This window comes from Mycteria americana, chromosome 3 (assembly GCF_035582795.1).
Source record: "Mycteria americana isolate JAX WOST 10 ecotype Jacksonville Zoo and Gardens chromosome 3, USCA_MyAme_1.0, whole genome shotgun sequence".
Taxonomy (NCBI): Eukaryota; Metazoa; Chordata; class Aves; order Ciconiiformes; family Ciconiidae; genus Mycteria; species Mycteria americana.
In genome coordinates, this window is record NC_134367.1 from 108,338,013 (window position 1) to 108,359,061 (window position 21,049).

The following is a 21,049-nucleotide window of genomic DNA, read 5'->3' on the forward strand; positions in this document are numbered from 1 at the left end:
TTCGATCCCTTTTTAAAACTCTGTGTATTAAGCTGTCATTCTTTGAACAGTTTTAGAAAACCTCCATTTGTAGCACCTCCCGACATAACCCCCGCCGGCTCACGGGGCTTGGGCCCAGGGACCCACCTCAGGGGAAGGCCGGCGACTGGCACAGGCCCTCGGGCAAGCTCTTCGCTCGCACCGCCCTGCAGCCGCGCCACGCTCAAGATGGCGGAACGTAGGCGCCGGACTGGGCGCCGCGCTCAAGATGGCGCCTGTCCCCGCCCCCTTCCCCGCCCTCCCGGCGGTGACTTCCGGAGGGAGAGGGCGTCCGTCCCATGGTAACTGCGCCACGGTGGAGACGCCGCTGCCGTCGCGGGGGCTGCTCGCTTCTTGCCGCCACCCGGGCCACAAAAACGGGCAGCCGCCTCTGGGGCCCCGCCGCCGGCAGCCGTCAGGTACGCGCCGTCGGGCGGGCCAACTGCTTTCCCCGCCCGCCCGCCCCCGGTCGTGAGGTGAGAGGAGCCCGCTGGGGCGGGCGGGCCCCGCGGGGCGGTCTCTCCGCGCCGCCGCTGAGGTGTGCGGCCCCCGCGGCGGGAGGGCGGTACTGGGCGCGTCAGCCGCAGCCGGCTCCGGCGGGCACCCTGCAGCCCGGCGCGGGCGGTGGTGGGGCCCCGCGGGGCGGCAGGCAGCCCTCCCGCCTCTCGTCCGCCGGGCTCGTCGCCGGGACGGCTCCCCCCGCCTCCTGCCCCTCAGGGCTGGCGGGCGCGCCCCGGGCCCCCCGCCCCGTCTCCGTGCGGGTAGGCGGCTCCCCCCGCCTGCGCTTTCGAGTGGGTCGGGGCGGTGGCTTGGGGGAGGCGGCGGTGGCCCCGTGCTCCGCCGGTGGCTGTAGCGGAGAGTAACCCCCTCGCCTGGGGGTAGCGCTCCTGAGGGCGGGCCCGCCGCCGGTGGGGCGCGCCCTGGGGCCCCTTACCCGCGGGATACCGGTGTCTCCTCAGCGGGGGAGGGAGAACTCTCGTTGGGGCGGAGGTGTGCAGGCGGTCGTGGTTGCCCTCTCAGCCGCTGGGCAGCCAGCGATGCCCTTGTGTCTTCTGAGCCTTGTTTTAAAACATTATGTAAAAGTGAATTATTTTTTGTTCACTTCTGAGTTTTTGTGTTTATTTTAGTGGGAGCTGGGACTTTTTTTTTTTTTTCCGTTTAAAAGGTGTTCAGGCACCTAACTTTTCTCGTGCATTATGGACTGAAATATGATCAGCCTCCCGTGTGCTTTTGGTCTTTGTTCAGACATACGCTGCTTGTAAGTTGCCTAGTTTATTTGTTAGGAGCAAAGGTTTTGAGAACATAAGGTCTACAGGCAGTGGTTTCTAAAGGGTACTCATGGCACCCTTTGTCTTGGGAGGTTAAGATACGGTAACTCCTGACTTCTGTCTGCACAACCATTATTCTGATAAGTTGCTTAAGCATTGCTTCTAGTGGTGGTGGCAAACACTGGAGATGTATTGGAGAGACCATTAAGGCAGAGGTCTGTCCAGAGATGTGTACATTATGAGTAGTACCCAAGCCTCTTCAGTTTCTGGATCCAGTGCAAGTAACCAGTTATCGTGTTGTCAGTAATGGCACCTGCAGCCATTGCAACTAGTTATCACTGTATTCTGCTTACAGAATGGATTAGCTCCCATGTGAAGGACAGCTCACCTGGTGGTTTCTTCCTATCTTTCTCCTAGTAGAGGAGGAGAGGATATTAGAAGTTTAATCGAAAACATTTCTGTGAGGAAGGCAATTGGACACTTTGTTTTCTCAGCCTCTGGATAAGATTGAAAAATATGATTTTGCAGAATAGTTGATGGTTCATGTTGTATGTCAGCAAATGAGCCACCTCTTTTCAGGAGAGGGATGAAGAGCTGTAGTTACTCCAAGTGTGTGTGTAGCATGTGTGTATTTTAAATGAACAAAAACTGTCTGATCAGAATTCCCAGTAGCTTGTTATAGCATATCTGGTTTAGACCAGCCTGTAAAATAGTAACAAACATATAGGATAAGGCATCCAAATTGTCAATGGGCTTATAAATGTGCTCAGCTTTAAAAGTGTTGACTGGTGGAATTGCAGGGGAATAAAGGTGCAAGAAAGCAGTTGGGACAGATAGGGACTGGGAGGAAGATGGGATTTCTTAACTGGGCAAAGGAATAAGAGTCTGAAACAAATAGCCTGCAGTGATGGAGGTGGAAGAGATCTAGTGTGAAACAGCCAAGGGGGGTACCAATCTTTGGAGTGGGGAAATGTGTATTAGGAAAATATAAATACTTAAAACACCAGCATTTATAGGCTCTTGTGGCAAATACTTAAATTTGTAATCACTAAGTTGTTGACTCTAACAAATAATGCTTATAAACATTCACAGTATGTTATAATGTTTATAACATTTACAAGTTGTATTTATTTTACATATATTTACACTTTACTCTGAATGTAAAATAGATATGACTTGGGCTGCTTTAGTTTTTCAGTAGCTCCCAGAAACTGCAACTAGTATTGGGATGCTGCTGTGCTCATTGCTGAATGTACAAGTGAACTGAGATACAAATTAAAAGAGGCAAACAAACATCCAGGAGCTTTTTTTGCTTAAGTAATTGTCTTTAAATGTTAAGCTTAAAGTAACAAAACACAAAACACAGCCTTTGACACTAGTATTCCAGTTAGGAATAGAATGGTTGAACTACTCTATGATTGTAGTATAAAATATTTTGGAAGTCATTAAATAGAAAGGAAAATCAAATTCTGCAGAAAGATTTATTTCCTCCTTTACAGCAAAGTGAGTAATATCCTGTAGTAATATAATAGGCTAGTTTGAGAACACAGTTATTTTGAGATTAGAAGCTTAAAAGTGTACGTCAGTTAAAAGCAGATGGATGTTGAAATTGGGACCTGATACTATAGTGGTGCAAAATATGGAAGACTGCATTAGGATTTGAGACTTTGTAGCATAACTCAGGAGGGGTTTTTTCCCCTTTTGGGAACATAGGGAATAAACTACAAAGATTAGGTTTTCCATTTTTTTAACCTGCTTTTGAACTCATTGTAGCAGAGTGAAGTTTTTTTGCGGGTTGTATAATGCAATGAATAAGGCTGCAGCAGTGACTGACTGCCTTTGTGGAACCTGGGAGAGAGCAATGTCAGTGACTGGGCTTTCCTGTGTATAGAGCAGTACCTTTGCTTCAATTTGATTGCCTTCTCTTGCTCAGTAATGCATGAGAGGCATGACTTCAGGACGAAGCTTGTTCTCTAATTTTTTAGCAGACAGGCTTACAACATTGCTGAGAAAGTAAGGTTTTTCCCTTCAATTTTTTTTTTTCCCTCGCTCCCTCTTTCCAAATCTGCTACTATTGCAGATTCCCAACTCTCTTGAAGAATGCCACGTGAAGCTATTTTTGACTGATCAGAGAATTACTGTAGCAGGAACAAAAGACATTGATGGGGGAGAATGGTCCCAAGGGGCCTTGAGAAGAAAGAGATGGAATTCAGATTAGTAGCCTTAAAAAAAACTTGCCGTAGAAGAGGTGAAAAATAAGACTATAAAAGAACAAAGGTAAAAAGAACATGTGAAAACACTTAGTTCTCATAATGTTACCCTTTCCCATGAGGAGGCTTTTTGAACGGCTTTCATAGTAATGTTTCTCATATGTTGACCATAGATTTGAGCAGTAAGCTTTACTTTCCTTCTAAGCCTTTAACAGAGATGATTGATTTATTAGCTTTGATAGAAGTATAGAATTACTTTCAAACTTTGAAATACATAATAAGCACCTCAGATAATTAGGAAGCTTACAACTATCTCTCTTTAAAGTGATCAATGGCATTAATTTGGTTTGGTAACCATGGCTATTTTCTTGTTGAGTGACCATATGGTATTTCTGAGTTTAGTGTGACTTCCTGTGAGCAGTTTTTACAAAGTCAGCTGGGCTTTGGTGTGAAGTGCAGCAAAAATTAAACACTATGGGAAGGTGTGAAAATGTTCTTATATTAAAAAAAAAAAGAAAAGTTGCTTTTCTGCCCTAAGAAAGCAGGTTGTTTTCACTTTGGTGTAAGAGTGGATTGTAGCCTCTAAATCATACCTTCAGTGAGACCGTAATGCTAAAATAGTCAAAACTTGTAACTACTGCTTGTTTGACACTGAAGTTTTTAATACAAATAACTACTAACAGATCAATGTTTTCTTGTAAACAAAATACTTTTTAGCTTTACTGTAAAAATGAGACTCCTGTTACAGTAACTTACCCTTTTAAGGGGATCTCTTCTTGAGGTGTGATATGCTGATGATGTTGTTGCATGTGTCTTGACATTAATAGAACAGCCACATGAAATTTCCATCTGAATTCTGATTTTTGAGGCTTGCAGTAGTCAAAGTGTGAATTTTATCTGTCACATAATTTTTGGAATACCAAATCCAACAAGTCAAGAGCTATTGAGAAATGTTCTGGGCATCAAGGAGCACAGTCCAACTGAATTGGTGAAAGCTAGAATAACAGAGAGGATTCCTTGGTTGGGAAGTCCTGAGCTGTGTGTGAAGTAATTTTATAAAGGTGAAAGGTGTTTTTTTTTTAAGCTGACCTTTTCTCTCTGCTTATTAATAGCAGTTTAAATTGCTCTGCGGGAGATTCTCCAGCATGCAATATTAACAGAAATAAATCTGGCTGGGAGAGTTGTGGGGAAGGAGAACTGGTGTCTGTTGGTGAACTGGGAAGGAAAAGGTCTGAAAGTGGAAGCAATCAGGCCATGTGAGTGGGGCAAAGAAAAGCAAGGAAAGAGGTGTTGGGAAATGGAGTGGGGCAAAGCCAGGGTCATGGCAGACTAAAGGATGCTAGTGGTGATGTAGGGTAGCATAGACCTTGCAAGAATAAAGTTTTCTGGGCAAGGAAGGTGGCATTGAGGAGAGACAGAGGGAGGAGCTGGTTGGTATACAGACGGGAAAGTGCCACTTGAAATTACATAGAAATACATCTGAAAGGAGTGACAGGTACCAGAAGAACAACTGGTGACTGTAAGGTGCATGGTCTCGGGGTGTGTGGATGGAGATGAGAACAGGGGCATGCGGAGCCTGTCCCTGCGAGGGGAGACCTGAGTGCTGAGGTGGGGAACTGAGGGACTTGTGGTGCAGAGACAGCTTAAGGCATGCAGCCCAAAATGAGGGGAGCTGTACAGGTACCCTCAAGAGGGACATGGTAGGGTGCCACGCTGGGTGTCCTCAGCAGTGCAGAGCCCGGAGTGGTGGTCACAGTGTGCTCAGCTTACAGCAGCTGTGAATGAAACACTTTCTGCCCTCCCTGCTCTTCCCCACATCTTTATCCCCTATGGTAGAGGTGAAAAACTTGCTTTCTGGTGGATTGGTATAGTCAACCTATGACTGGAAATAATGTTAGCTTTCTGAATTCAAGTCTCTGAAGAAAGGTCTTGCTGTGTATCTTAATCTATAGCATTGCTGTTTTTGTAGAAACAGACAAACGCAGCATGATAAAACCATTCTTGGGCTGTCTATAGTACAACGTCTCTTGTGCTATGTAGCACAAAGTAATAAAAAAGACTAAATTAAGCCCCAACTATTAGCAGATGGATACTGTGTTTTAGTCTTGTATAGTCTCTCCTTGTTAATGAACTTGACATGCAGATAAAATGGGAAGGAGATAGCTCTGGCTTTAATGGGAGGAAATGTTTCCCTTGTCATCTGAAAACACTTACCTTCCTGGGTGAAGCATGCATGCTCAGCAATAGTGCTTCCTTGTGCAGAACCATAGCATTTAGAAATGAAACTATTGTTATTCCTGGATTGTCAAGAATCTCAGCCCCCCCCCCCCCCCCCGAGCTTTACTTCTTTATCTTCTGTCTTTACGTAACCAAGGTTGGTCAAGGGCTGTGAACAGCCTTGTCTTAGACTTCCTGGTATTTCTCTGTGCCATTGCCATCCTTGCATGTTGGAGCTGCACCAAGGAGTAAATCTCAAAACCAGTAGGTTTTATTGCCACAGCTAATACTGTGCTTGTGGCTTGCTTTTCAAAAGTATTGCATTTGCTGTTTTCCCAAGTGTTTGAAGAGAGTATTGATGAGCACTGTTTCAGGCTTGAATATTTAAGTACAGCAGCATCATCTTCCTGTGACTTGTACCTGTCTGATCAATGAGTATGCTTTAAAAATATTTTAGACATAAAATTACTGAAGAAATTGGTTCTTTCAATGTGCATCTCTTTAAGGTTCCTTTACCAATGTCATATTTAATTGTATGTGTAACATAAGAATTTTTCTATGTTTTAGCTTGGGGAAGATGCATTTACCACTGATAGGTGTTCAAGCTGCCTTTCGTAAAGTGCTTGTCTGTGATTAAATATTTATACACAGGATGGAGCATCAGTAGTGAGACTTGAGAAGACACATTTTGTAAACACAAAATCCATTTTACCTGGAATGTGAGTGGAATGATACAGCTCAGATTACAATTGTGCTTCGGGGTAGTGCTGGAATTAAAGCTGGGGTTTTCCGGGTTTGTGGGGGGTTTTTTTGGTTTTTTTTTGCGAAGCTTCACCTGTGGTCTTCTGAGTTTTGCACTTTCCTGGTAATTTTAAGACATGATGGGTGCTTGATAGCTATAGACTTGGGCTGAAGATGCTTCTAGACTTGATGTGAACTTAAAGACTTAGGAATTTTCTCCCCTTTCTGTTTGCTGAAAGTAGTTGCTATGCTCAGCAATACAGCTGATACGATCCATTTCTAAAGGTAAAAATATTTAATATTGAAACACCCTTGTTGGGCAGCAGTTCTTGAAGTTGCATTAAAAACTGAGTGATGTGGAGATATCTTTGGGTGGGAGGAAGGAAGAGGGGGATTTTGAGAACTAAGTAATTAGATTGCTGCAGTTAATGATGTTTTGGGCTTAGAAAATTACAGAGTACTATGCCACATAGTTTGAATATGTAAGTAAGTTAAAATATTTTCTTTAATACATATGCTGTTCAAAATAATTATATAAAGCTGAAGGGAATTTTTGCCTCTTGGAATAAACTTTACCCTAGTCTTAAACATATGTTCTCACTTATTGTTGATAGCTTCTTTAATACCATAAAAAAAACTGCAGCAGGTATTGCAAGAATTCAGTAACTTAATCTTAACCCTTTGAAGTTAAATCATGTGAAATGTATGTCATGCTGATACCTTTATAAAAACATAATAGAATTAAAACCAAAATCATTAAAACTGAAAATAAGATTATTAATATAGTTTAGAACTCCCTTCTGTGACAGTAAAGTCTAAGATCCTGAATAGTCCTAGAAATTTTGTGAGCCTGAATTAGTCATCATGTATTTTCTTTGATGGTGAAACTTTATGAAATGAAAAAGCAAGGTTTGTATCAAGGTTTTTGGAGTATGGTATTTATAAATGTATCATTGTGTAATAATGTTTGTACATTAAGACAGCTGAAGAAAGTAGTGTTATGGTTGACTGTGAAATGTAACTTGGCTTTTTTTATGTGTAACTGCTTAACTGTTTTATCAGTAAACTGTTTTTCTGTGCTTAATCTGCTGTCAAGCAAAGCCGGTTTAAGATCTGCTGCAAACTCAGTACTTTGGCAACTTGTTCTCTGTTAAAAAATGGTAGAGATGGCATTAGTGGGAAAACAATTACTGGCTTTGTAAGTAGTGCTGTTGAGTTATGACTAAGTATATTGATTTGCCTGGCCAACACAAACTCCAGACGTTTTTTTTTTTTAATGGCCTTTCCATGAGTGGGTCACATGGCTGTTACTGCCTTGGATATGGTTGAGTTCTACAAACCAAACTGCTTTCTAGGGAAACTAAGAGGTTTTAAATGTTGGGGGGTTTTTTTTGGCAAATAGATTTTTATCTCTGTGTGATGGTGGATGGACTGGGGGGGGGGGGGCTTGTCCCTCTCTTAGCTTTTCAAAATCTGTTCCTTTGCAAAGCTCTTTAACTTCTCTTTGTCACAGCTTTACCAATAACATATACAATAAAGAGGTTATTGACTTTCAGAAATATATGAATTTCTAATCTTTTTTTTACTATCTAGGCAGGACAGACTGGCATCTGTTTGCTTGTGCCAAACATGTTTTTGTTTTTTCTTGAATTGGCATCTTTTCCTCTAACCCCAAAGGTGACTTGAATATACTGTTCAGAGTTCCTTGCTGCATTTAGAACTTAGGCTGCTAAATCTGTAAAACCCACAAACTGAAGCTATAATAACGGGATTATGAGACACTGAGCCTTCTTCCTGCTTTTGAGGTCCGACAGTAATTAACAGAGCTCCTTCTTGCCTACCTTGCCTTTCAGTATTGTCCTCTCCTTTTCAGGGAAGAGTCTGGTGGTTGCTGCCTTAGTGTCAGAGGTTCCAAGTTAAAATTTAGTAAACTGGTAATAGTAGGTCTGAATGATATCCCAAAAAGATTATACTCTTTTGCTCTTCAAGGCTTAATGCCAGCTCTCTTGTCAACCCTGTTAAGAGGATGTTTTGTGGTATCTTGTTTGCTTTTACTGGAAACTTGTATTCATATTTTTGTTATGAATTTTCTCCATTGTATTACAGGTCTAAGCAGAATGACTGGGGCAAAGTAGAAAACAGAAATACAGTAAGTGAAAAGATTGAACAAAGTCAGTATTTTGGTAGTTCTTAATATGATGTAGTTATATCTTATGTGTGAGCTGCTTCTGGGTAGTCTTCCATGATTTACAATGGAGTGCAACAAAACATGGGCACAAACAAGCAGTTGTATTGCATGGAGAAGGTCAGGTGGGGGTGGTAGGAATTGATGCAGCAATTTTGTTCCACTGCTTGAATTTTTCTTTCTTACAGTTACCTTCTTTCAGTGAATTTAGACTTGTCTAGACTATCTTCCTGAGAGTCTATCTATAATTAACAATATCAAGTAGTTTTAGTTATAGATGTGGCTGCCATGTGCAGCAGCTGTGCTGTTACTGTGGGTAATGTTCTAGGTTGGGATGACAGCACTTGTTGGGAAATACGAATCAGAACTTTCTATGTGGTCTTGCTTTCTCTTTATGTGTTCATGGCACAAGACTATACAATTTGCGAAGCCAGCAGAAAACTACTGGCCTAGGTTAGCTTTCTGGTTAGCAAGTTGAATGAGCTCAACATAGGGTCAGATGTACAGCACCAGGATTGGTACAGCTCAACCAGAATAAGAGGCAAGAGACCTCATTTAGTGCTAATAAGGTATTTGGTGATCAGTTAGATCATTTCCATCTGTAACATAAGACTTTGTCTTCCCAGTGTACTAAACTGGACTATTGATAACTTGAATGTGAGATGCTGCTGGGTGTTTACTAAATTAGGTTCAGACAACTAATAAAAGAGCTGAGTGGTGAAAATATTCTAAGAAATCAATTGGTTGCAACCTTTTTGGAAAAGATTTGGATGAACCTTTTTTCAGAAACATATTTAAAATTTCTGGTTTCATACTTTAATGAAAGTATAGATTTCTTTCTATAAATTTGTTTAAAAGCACATATTGGCTGCGAGTTCTGACACTGAGACAAAGTTATGTTAAACAATTTTAGAATAAAGATTAAAAGGTGAATATGGTTAAATAATAAAATGCATTATACAAAGGTGTTATATATGTTGTACAGTATACAGTACAAACAAGTAAGCTGTTTACATTAGTGTGTTTCTGTCTCTAGAAAGGTTTTCCTACAGGACCAGCTCTTCCTCTGTATCTCTTCAGGCATGTTTGATACTAAGGGCATCCTCTTATGCTTACTGCAGTTAAGATAGTGTACTTCTAGAATAGCTTATGTGTTGATAAGAAGAATAAGGGGTTGGCCTGCAACTGAGTAAAGAAATGTAATGTGATGCTGAGAAAACTGTATGTTTAGTGCACTTGTTGCTTCAGATTTATCTTTATCGCAGGATAAACTGCAATTATACCTGACCCCAGAAACAGAAGTGTAGGAACTTTCCTTAGGTAAGGAGAATAATGAAGAACACTTATAAAAGTGCTAATTTGAAAAGCAGGTGGAATTCAAACAAGGTTATTTTGCTTCACCTGGTTCCTGGTCTCAGAACCATTATCAGTTTCCATGTTGACAGATAAAGTTCTTTAAAGAGGGGGAGAATCCAAGCCAGTAGTACGTGTATCTAAGAAGGGCAGGTGGAAAAGAACCACTAGAGAGCTGGAGACCACTTACAAAAACATTGCAACAAATATGAACTACTTAGTAAGCTCTTCAGGGAAAAAGTATAAAGGTGTTAAACGTAAATGTGGATTTTTCTCAAAATTCACAAGCAGTCAAATCTCCTTTCATGATATGGTATCCAGTCTTATTTGGGAGGAACAAATACATTCTTAGTTTAATGAGCTATTCTAATTATTTTGTCCATATGAAAAGCAAGGAAATGTTTCTCTAAATACTGTAAAGTTGATGAAAAACCTTAAATAGTTTTGTGGATCACTGTCAGACCAGAGGATGTCTAGACTGAATGGTCTCTGCAGGGTTCTGTCACTAATTTCGACTTAAGTGAAACATTAAGGCTATGCAATATTAGCAGCAGATGGTACCAAGCTAGGAATTGCTGCAAGTGCATTGGAAAATATGGTTAGGGTTCAGAATGATTTGAAGAAAATGGAGAAGTAGTCTAGGGAAGAATATGCCTTTTGGATAAGGACAAGACTCAATCCTCCATTTATTGATCATCTCTGTATAAGTAGACAGTGGGGGAGTAGAATGAGTTTTGTGCAAAGGATCTGGGGATGTTGCAGTTAAACTGGATGTGATTCTGTTAACACAGATGTTGCAAACAAGTCAGATGTACTGTGGTACATAAGCAGGATACCTTTCCATAAATCAAGTGACAGTCCTTCATTCTAGGCTTAGGCATTTCACCTCAGGAACAGTACTTCAAGAGAGTATAGAGGAAAGCAAAGAGAACAAAGTTTTGAAAATATAATTATTTTTTCACAGAAATATTTAGAACTGTTTCCCTTAAAGAACAGAAGACTACACAGAGAAGGAAGAGGTGTCTTCAGGTGAGATATAAACAAGAAGAGAAGAGCATTTTTCACTCTAGCCACTCTGCCAGTGGTTCTGTTGTCAATGTGCTTAAACTGCAACAAAGATGGTGTAAATGGACACTAGAAAAATTATGAACCACTGGAACAGGTTGCTTGTGGTACTTACATTTTTAGAATGCCTTGTGAGGCACAGATTAACTGTGTCTCAACTGTGCTTTTCTCCTCCAGTCCTGAGAGGGTATATTAGCTGATTTATTGAGCTTCTTTCCAACCATTATTTTATAGTATTAGAAAATCCTAGAAGGGTTTCTAGAAAGCAGGGGCATATACATTAAAAAGGTATCAAAGTGGTTAATAGCATTGGGCCCATGTTAATCACTTTCTCATTTTGTGCTAATGGCTCTTGCTATCAAAATTGCACATCTGTACTCTCTCATTTCCACTCCCTGCTCTTCAAAGAAAAGTAACATTGCATTGGGGGAGAGGGGAGAAATACTTTTATAAATCTTCTGGCACACTTCCATTTCATGACTGTAAATATCTTCCAGTTGATACACTAAGTGTCTACTGGCGCCTAATAACTTCCAGAATCATCTTTCTTCCCAAGCTTTGGGGACAAGGGGGAAATTAGACTCTTCAACCCCCATGGTAAGTTTGACATCAGATTCTGAGATTTCAGACTGCTTTGCTCATTACTCCAAGTTAGAGTTAAGATATCAGATAAAATATTCCCTCATTAGCAGATACCAGCCTTTATCTTGCATGCCCTTTTTGCTAAAACTAGCAATTAAGATGCATGAATAAGAGGCAGTGTAGTGTGGTAGCAGGAACTTGGGCCTGAGAGACAGAACTGTCAGCATCTTAATCTTAGATATGATGTTGAATTATGATTTGCTGAAGGGCGTGCTTAATTCCTGGCCCCGTTTTTCATGCACAGAATGTTATGCTGTAAGGATTAATTTTTTTCATCTCTGTAGCTACGGACAACTCTGACATGTATCTCTTTCTGCATTAAAAATTAGTATGTAAGTCCAAGGCTTTCATTCACGGATCCTTAGGTTGTGTTTGACGACTTCTGCTACAGTATCTTCAGGTTAAAGAACAGCTGTTTATAATTTTTGTAGGTTAAAAATACCTATCACAGTAGAATTTACTGTGGTATTTTCCCTAGTCTTTGTATATGGAAAATGCAGCCTCTTGTTTTCTTCCTTTGCTTTTTTTTTTTTCCTTCCTCACTACTGTTGAAGATAGATAGCTCCTTTCTCAACGACTTCAGACGTATGGTATAGTTGGCTCTGTTCATGATTTATAAGGGTACAGAAAGCTTGCAGAATATAAATTTTATTGGAATCCCAGTTCTGTTTACTACCTACCTTTTCTAAGTGAGGAGGCTGCATCAGTATAAACTGATTTGACTTTTAGCATTGTTAGAGCAATACCACTAGCTTAGGGATTTCTTTTTTTAATTTAAGTTCTTTAAGAGGCTGGGGGCCATGCTAGTATGACTTCATTCTGGTTTGACAAACCAGCAGTGTTGAAGAGTGAGAGGGCGTGTGGGGTCTTTAGGGTAATGAAATACCTTCTTTAAAATGGGTCGCATCAGCCTGAAATCCCTGCGGGCTTCTTTCTGCAGGTGTGGATTTTAAGCTAGGCCTCCACTGAGGTTTACATTTAAATTTATTATTACAGTGTCACCCTACAGGGTTTATAGTTCCTTCAGTGAATTCTTTGTGAAAGAACTGGCATAATTTTTTAAAAGGTTATGTTGAATTCTGGTTTCCACAGCACAAGTTGCCATGGATATGTCAGGTTCTTAATGTTTGTTTACAGAGGAATGAGGTGGAGAAGGTTCATGCTAGCTATTTTCAAATGAATGTTCTGCATCCAAATGATGCTGTTCTCATTGGGAGTTAACTGTCCAGTGAATGTAAATTTTACTGTCTGCTTTGAAAATGGATTAAGTTCACTTTGGAATGACTTAATGCAGAGATGTTCATGTATATATTTTTATGTTGCACTAGCTTCTCGGTTGTTCAGGTTGCTTTTTTCCTTCTGCACTAAAATGAGCCTGCTGATTTTGTGTGCCCTGCAGTACTTTGGAGTCCTGTCAATTGGCATTTAAATAGGTAGACAACATATATACATTATTGCAGTGACCAGGAACTGAGGAGTACAGCATTGCCACTGCAAAACCTGCTGTATTTCGTGCATCTTCATGAAGCAAGGAAAGGTCCTAGACTTCCCATGATCTGGGAAAAGGGGATGGTGAATTCTGTCTGGCTAAGAGCTGGCACAACAAGGAAATTAAACTGTAAAACTCCTGCATGTATAGATCAAATGTCCAGGAGAGACTACTTACATAATACAACACTTGAAGTATGTTTCAGGTCAGTTCTCTGCCTTCTAAACCATCTGCTTTGCTCCTTCCTAACTTCTCATTTACTTTTCTCCTCTTCCAAAATAAGGATCACAAAGAGTAATGTGTTTATGTAACCCCTCAAATCTTGATTCAGAAGTACGGATTGCTGACTTTTAAGCATATGCAAACTACCTGCACAGCACACCGGACTCTGCTGTTAAGTAACCACTAGAAAAAGTATATGGTTAAAACAGAAATCAAACATTAACTTGCTGCTTTCCCAGGTCACACTGGAAGAGGCACGGGCAGGCATGTTTGAAAGCTGAAGAAAGTGAACTCTGTCTTTGTTGTAGTGAAGATACAAGTAGATGAAATACTGCTGATGTCTCATTCTAAGCTGTGCAGTCCTTAAGGACAAGGCAAACAACTGTTGCAGGACAAATGGTTAGTTTTTTGGTCAAATAAGGCAAAAGAGAAGCCAAAAGTCAAGAGGCAACATAGTGGAAAAGAGTGAAAAGGTGAATGTCCTCATATGGAAAGTGAAAGATGAGTAAGGAAGAAAAACACCTATTAAAGAAATAGCTCTCTAAAAGATAGATGATCACTTTTAATGGGGCAAAAGAAACAATTAGCAGTTTTCTTTGTAAAATTGAGCCTTGTGTGCATACTGAGATCAACTTAATTCTGGAACTCCACAGCCACAATGGCTCTGTCCCTTTCTATTTCCTAATCAAAGGCACAGAACCTTTATCTCGCAGAACAGCGAGGCAAGCTGTAGTCTTGTTTTCTTCGACTCGAGTTCAGCTTCTTTGGGAAGAAGGTGGGTATGGATTTGAAGAGGCTAGTATCACATGTCTATGATTAAATGAAGTTGCAGGAATAGTCACTGGAATAGCTGAGAAACAGATTTCTAGCTTCGGGATTTGAGGCCTGATACGGTATGGCTCCCCTTGCTGGCTCTGTGATAGCCCATATACCACAAATGTGCAAATTCAGCAGGATGTTATAAAATAACAGTGCTTGGGGATGAATGCCTTTTACAGTCTATGCTTATTTCATTATATTAGGTGTTGTCTTAACAATACCAAACTGTCTCTCCGCTGGTAATCACCGGTGACCAAATGCTCTTGGGTTAGTCTGCTTTTATGGCAGTTCAAGCCTACTTTCCAAGTAGATTTCTAGGTAGAAGCCACCTTGTATTTTTTTCTAATCATCCTGTATGTCTGTTTTCCATTCTTGGAAATTGTGCTGTAGACAGAAAAGCCACTTGGGCTAGTGACAGGGGAAGAAAACCCAAAGTGCTATATACATCTGCTGGATTACCTCATATTCCATCAGTCCTCTTGGCCCAACCCTACAGCTAGCTTCCAAAGCTGACGCTACCAGCCATCACGATCCTAAATATTCACGGAGCAATCTCTATTAAATGTTTTCAGATTAACCCTTAATGCATAGTGAGAAAATGCCTCGGATGCAGAAGAGGGGGGGGGGGGGGGGGGGAGAGAGACACTAATTGAGAATGTTGTTCTCTTATTCCAAAAGGGGTGACTGTTCCTGTGAGTGTGTTGATATGAAGGAAGCCGAGCAGCCACCTTGCTCTTAAGCTGTACTTGCCTCCATATTACTGTTCTGGAACAGCTCATGTGATATGAGGTATCTTTTGAACTAAACAACCAAGTAGATAAGGCATTAAAGTGAGAATGCTCAATCTATGGAAAGCATTAGGTTCTGCTTCACTGGAGAAGACTTAATATTTATCTGCTTTTTCCTTACAGCATGTTCACATAAAACATTCAATTTCTTGGATGAGATAGGGAAGCTTGTTCTATGAGCCATAAAAATCAGTCTTAATATTCTGAATTTGAGACTTAATTCTTCAGTATTATTGTTTCTCCATAATATGCTTTTGATGTGACTATTTTCTTATGAGAGGGGAATGAATGTATATTACTGTTTAGTAGATTAATTTTTGAGAAATTTGTCCCAAACCGTAGGTTAGGTTTAAAACTTAAAGTTCCCCTTGTGTGCAGACGGGATGTGGGAGCCTCCTGAGAGCTCATGATTTGCACCGCTATAGTTCTTCGCACAAACAGTACTTGATAGCGGGAACTTCTCTTCCACTGTGTTGTTGCAGAGATTTGTGATTCTTGATCTCTATGGGTATTGCTTGTTTGATCCACATGCTCTTTATTAATCTTCTGTGGTGAATGCCTGAGAAATTAAGATAGGTAGGTATGCTCAGTTTAATAAATGAAGGCATTCTTGTATCTATTTGAAATTTCAAAAGAGGACCTCTTTACTGGCTAGAGCTATGTATGTGAGTGTTCTGTAAGTCTGCCAGGTTTTGAGAAAATTCATACTGAGACATGGTATTTTTATAGTTAGTTTCTTGAAGGGTGTGGTTGAATTCATAGTGCTCAGTCTTTCCTCTCTTACATAGTTATTTCTCTTACGTGGATAAATGTTACATCTTGATTCTCTCTTAAAGTGGTGAAGAGCAGGTGGGAGGACTTATAAAAGAAAGAGGAATAAGAAATTATTCTTAACATACTTTTTAATTTACGTTTAAATAGCTGAACTATTTCGTCATGTTGGCTGTTGCTTTTAGAGGTAGTGTAGCTGAAACGTTGCTTCTAGTGCTCTTGATGTGATGTCTACCATCTATAAACGTCAAAGTCATGATGAAGGCAGAGACCTAAGGCCTTGGATGCCTTTTATGTTGGGGTGTTTTTATGAAACCTAAGTGTAGTAGTCTAAAGTACCCCTCTTTCCTGTATTATTCCTTTCTCTTCCTTTTGGGATTAACTGAAAAACATCAGCTATTTGGCACTAGAATCCTATCTTCTAATTTCTGTAAAAGGAACCTCTTAAATATGTGAAATGAATTACTGTAAGCATGTGATGTTTTTGTGCAACTCTGAAATAAGCATATAAAGTTACTCTTTTCCATGTCTTGACATGCTAGAAAGAAGGATGTCTACATAGGGAGAGTTCTACATACCTTTGAAAGCATGGCAAGAATGTCAGTGCTCCTAAGTAAACATTGTACTTTCAAATAAAGTTGCAATGTGTTTAGAATTGATGTTATAAAGCCTACTTCCTGGGTGATCAATGATCTATAACCTTTAATTTCTTGCTGTATATCAGTTTTTACATGTTTTAGGGAATAAACGATTTCTAAATGACTGAATCTCAACTTCTCTTCTTGGGTTCGAATTTGTGCGCTTGGTATTGCCTCTTGAGCAGGTTTTTTGCTCTGTTTTATACATTCCCGACTAAATAGCATGGATTAACATGTTAGGGATGAGTACTGGAAAGTCTGTGCTAGGGATTTCTTAAGTATGTCTATGACTCTGGAAGTGTGCAGATGGCTCGCTCGCTCTCCTGTCCTAGGAACGCTTGTTACGCACAGGCAGACTCTGGCATTCTTGCAGACAAAGAAACCGTTAACTTTTGAGTTATAATGGTCTTGAAGAGAATGCTGTGAAATGCGAATATACGTTACTAGAGTGTTGTATGTATTATAATGACTCATACTTAGCAAAAGACTCTGGCTTGCCTCAGTCCTACATAGCTGCTGTTAAACTTTTATTTCTTTTGCCTGATATTTTAGACTTTTTAGCAGCTGTCATTAATTGTGTGGTTGAACAGTTTGAATGCTAGTTGGAAACAGGTGGTGCATGCTCTAAATATCTTGAGATACAGATGATGGTCAACAATGTTGTCATTGAAAATGGAGATATTTGTGTCAGGCTATGTTGATTTTGTTTTAGCAGAACTTTGGTACTCTTTGCTGTGGAGAAGTATGTGCAGAGCATTCTAAAATGAATTTAGGGGTAAATGTTCATTATAGATTGCTAAGCCTTACAAAACCAGCATCGGATTTGCTGGCTTAATTATAGAGGGTATGGATTAAAGCAGCAGCAGAATGTCATGACTCTTAGCTGAAAGACAGCTTTGTATGAAGCATTTCATTTCGTATTCTATGATTCCCACCCAGAATATTCCTATGTTCGCTGAATGTGGCATGTATATTAACTTTGAGATAGACTTACATAACACAGTGAAATCTTTTACAAGCAGATACTTTGGGAAGGCTTAAACTTCAGGCAGGGTCTGTTATTGTGTACCTTATTTGGATAGTAAAAACATCCAGTTTGCAATAGCTTATCCTGTAGTGTACCATTAGTTTTGGGTCTTAAATCTGTTTGCAAATTGAACCTTGTAAACTTGCAGCTAAAAGTGCATAGTTTCGGGTGCACTGTAATTTAAGACTTCAGAGAAGAAGAATCAAATTGAGGCAATTAATTGGGCCTCCTTAATTAAATCTGGGGCTGAAACACTCATATAATTAAATCTTTTTAAAGTATTATCCATATCTCTGCACAATGTTGTGCTGACTAACCTATTCAGTTGGGTAAATGAGGGTTGATTCAGACCTTTCTCTTAAGCAAAGTCCCTAGACCATTAAGCTAGCTAAAATAAATTTGGACATTTGGTTTTCATTAGTGTTGTAACTGAAACAAAAACATTTTAATGACTGATCCCGGAGTATTTTGAAGTTTGTGCAACTTTGCTGGGAAGGTATTTAAGCTGTAGTATCAGTTGCAAGTTGGCCATAGGCCAGTTTTTCGAAGCTGTTTCAAAGCAAGATGTTGGGTTTCCAGAGTGTTACGAAACAGAAAAAACTTTGAGAGGGGAGAAGCAGTGGAAGGTAGTTACAGTAAAATTTGCACTGGTGACATGAAATTATCTGCTAAAGGGAGACAATGACATATTCATGCTGTACTACAGTTAGTTGTTTTGTTACAGAGCTGTTTCCGTTATTTGAGAAGAGATACAATTTTGAGCTTTAATACTTGTATTAATAAAGAATCAACTGCCCCAGGAATCAGTGTGCTTTTTAGATGGGTTCTTAGTATCTTGAACTTGCACTAAATGGGATCCTGCTTCTAAGGGAAAGAACTTATATGTTGCTTACAAGATCTAATTTTAAAAATACTTTTGGGGAAAAATATTTGAGTTGGTCTTGTGAGAGAATGGCAATAAAATCTGATAAAAATTAGTGTGTGGACTTCGTCTTTGACAAATAAAATATTAATCCGTAGCTTTACATTCATGGGAGAAGCTGGAGACAGTGCTGTAAGATGAAGATTGCTTATTCTGTATCATGCTGTAGACACAATAATGTCTCATGGAAAACCTGCTGAAGTTGTTGAAATGTTCTGAGTGATCAGGGGTCAGGAAGGGATCCAGGGACTGGATATCCAGGACTTCATCATGTCCAGACTGGATTCTTGTACCTGCTGCTTGGCCTGGGTAGTGCCAGTAGTGGTGTTCACCAGAATAATCTTAGGTTTTGGTGATTGTGTTCTTATTTTTTTTCCTTGTAGGTGATTTGGGGTTAAGTGGCAATTGGAAAAAGACAAGATTACTTCATTTAGGCTATTAGAAATTGATAGTGAATTGAGCTAGGGCAAACTAGCACTTCTAGCAAAAAAATACTGCTCAGATGGAATTACTGAATTGTCTGTCTGAACAGGCGTGGATTTTCATGGGTTCATCTGCACAGTATAACCTTAGTTATACAGTGATTTAGCTGTAATTGACGAAAACAAAGTGTTCCTACAGAAATCCACCTGTCATAAGCAAGAAGCAGTGATCTGAGAGTGGCTGAAACCCTGGGTATCTTCTGAGAGTTTCATCCTGATTTTGCAATTGATCTGTTTATACTTGATTTTATATATTGACCTTTTAGGAATAATATTCTTATGTAGAATGTGTATAGCCAAGCTGAACTTAAGTAAATTATGGTTGTATCTTTTGCAACTGTTATGTTGTTGCATGTCTGTTCTGTTATTTCGAGTATCTTGTGTACAATACATACTTTTTTCACTGGCTTTCTAAGGATTCTGTAACTTCCTTTTAAGTTTTGAACAGAAATATAGCATTCTACAGCATAAACTTTACCCAAAGTAGTAAAGTGGTCCTCTGTCTTTTTAGGAGACTGTGTTCTGTGCATGTCATGGAAGTTTTATTTGAATGTCTGAATTAAAGGTTTCTACAAATGTGAAATACCACAAAGTTGCTGCTTTTCTGGGAAGAGTGTAAAAGGCAGTATGCCTTTCCTTTTCTCCCATATTCTGTCTCTGGGAAGTTTCTTCTGTGGTTTCACTATTGGGATGTTCTGGCTGAATTGTCCTGTCTATTAAAGCTTATAGGGAGTAGCTGTAATTCTGAATTAAAGGAATGGCCCATTTCTCATGTGTGCGCAGTGCCGAAAACATTGTGTACTTACACCTTCATGTTCTGCGAATGGAAATAAGGGAACAGATGCAAACTCATGTTTACTTTGGTACCTTTAGCTACAGGTTAGAAATCCAATACCATATTCGCATTTATTTAAGTTGGTTTTGCTAGGCCATGTAATAGTAAAAATCTTTATCTCTATTATGATCTTGTGGTCAGATAACTATCTCCTGTGGTTAAACTGAAGATACCTTGCCTGAGCTGAAGATTTTTGGTAGTGCTAGTTCTGTGTTGTTCAACACGTGAGAAGAATTTGAATACTGAAGAACTGCATAGTTTGTCATAATTCAGTGTAAGGAAGATAACTTCATTTTGTGATCATGAAATGCTAGAAACTCATATATAATTGATACTGTGCTTTGAAACTGCTTCAGCCAGATGTCCTTTTTTTAGTATCTTCCCCCATTCTAATAGTCATTAGAGGTTTTAAAAAAAAGTATTTTTAAAAGATTAATTTTAGAACTTAATTTCTTGAGACTATTTAGTTGACACTTATTGCTGTTTGGTAGCACCATAATCTTGATACTGAAAGTTAATATTTAACTTGGTGCTGGTACTAACATGAAAAGAAACATCAGATTTACCCTAGGGTATGAAAAGGCTTATTAATGAGAAAGCTGTCGACTACCCTTTTGCAATACCATTTTAGTCACTACTTTGCTTTAATTTTCTGGTAGTTTGGGTAGAAATGAGATAGAGATGGCAGAGGAGTGAGTATTAATAGTAGTGAGCAGGCTGGAAGAAGTTAAGTCCTGATGAACAAGGCCTGTCAGAATGCTGCATATGTATAGGAGGAATGATGCTCTTGCAAGCATAGAGGAACAGAATAAGCAGGAAGAGAGAGAGTGCACCATTAAAAAGCTGGAGAAAAAGCAAGTTTAGGAAGAATGAAGAAAGTAATGGGATGTCTGGGGAGAAGTAGCGACAGAAAGTAAGATCTGTCCTCGATAGAGAGGCATTTAAAGAATGTAGAAGTGGCTGTGTTGAATTTGACTTGTAATCTGGCTGTTTACTGTGTCATCTCTGTGTCAGCTACTGCCAGAAGCTTCAGGGTCAGTGGAAAGTACTGGGGTAGGTAGTTGGGAGAATCTGCTTGCTGGGGCAGCCTTGGCTTAATAGTTCAGGAGAGAGCTCATAATAGATAAGTTTAGCTCTTTAAATGGTTAAGGACCTAGTCAGTGCTAGTCATCCGGGCTCCCTTTAGAATAAATGGAGAGACTTGCACCTTTAAAAAGTCGTTTTCAAAGACAGCATTAAGACAAATGTTACAGCAAGCAGTTAAATGCTTCCTGTTCTGAGGGTGAAGTTGCACACTGCAGCTAAGCTAGTGCGATAGCCTTGTCTCTGCACCAGCTCTGGCAAGTGTCAGGTCCAC

At 39.9% G+C, this 21,049-nt stretch overlaps 1 protein-coding gene across 5 annotated transcripts in view; it reads left to right on the top strand.

Moving 5' to 3' along the window:
* The first annotated feature begins 299 nt into the window (after window positions 1–299).
* DISP1 (dispatched RND transporter family member 1) overlaps window positions 300–21,049 on the top strand; it is a 92,931-nt gene continuing 72,181 nt past the window's right edge. The window contains exons 1-3 of one of the 5 annotated variants that reach the window (XM_075496483.1): window positions 300–437; window positions 8,561–8,603; window positions 11,555–11,654. The gene's annotated coding sequence lies outside the window, so the exon portion shown is untranslated. Of the gene's footprint in view, window positions 438–592; window positions 780–8,560; window positions 8,604–11,554; window positions 11,655–21,049 lie in introns of those variants that run through there. The other 4 variants (XM_075496482.1, XM_075496485.1, XM_075496486.1 and 1 more) reach the window with 4 other exon arrangements.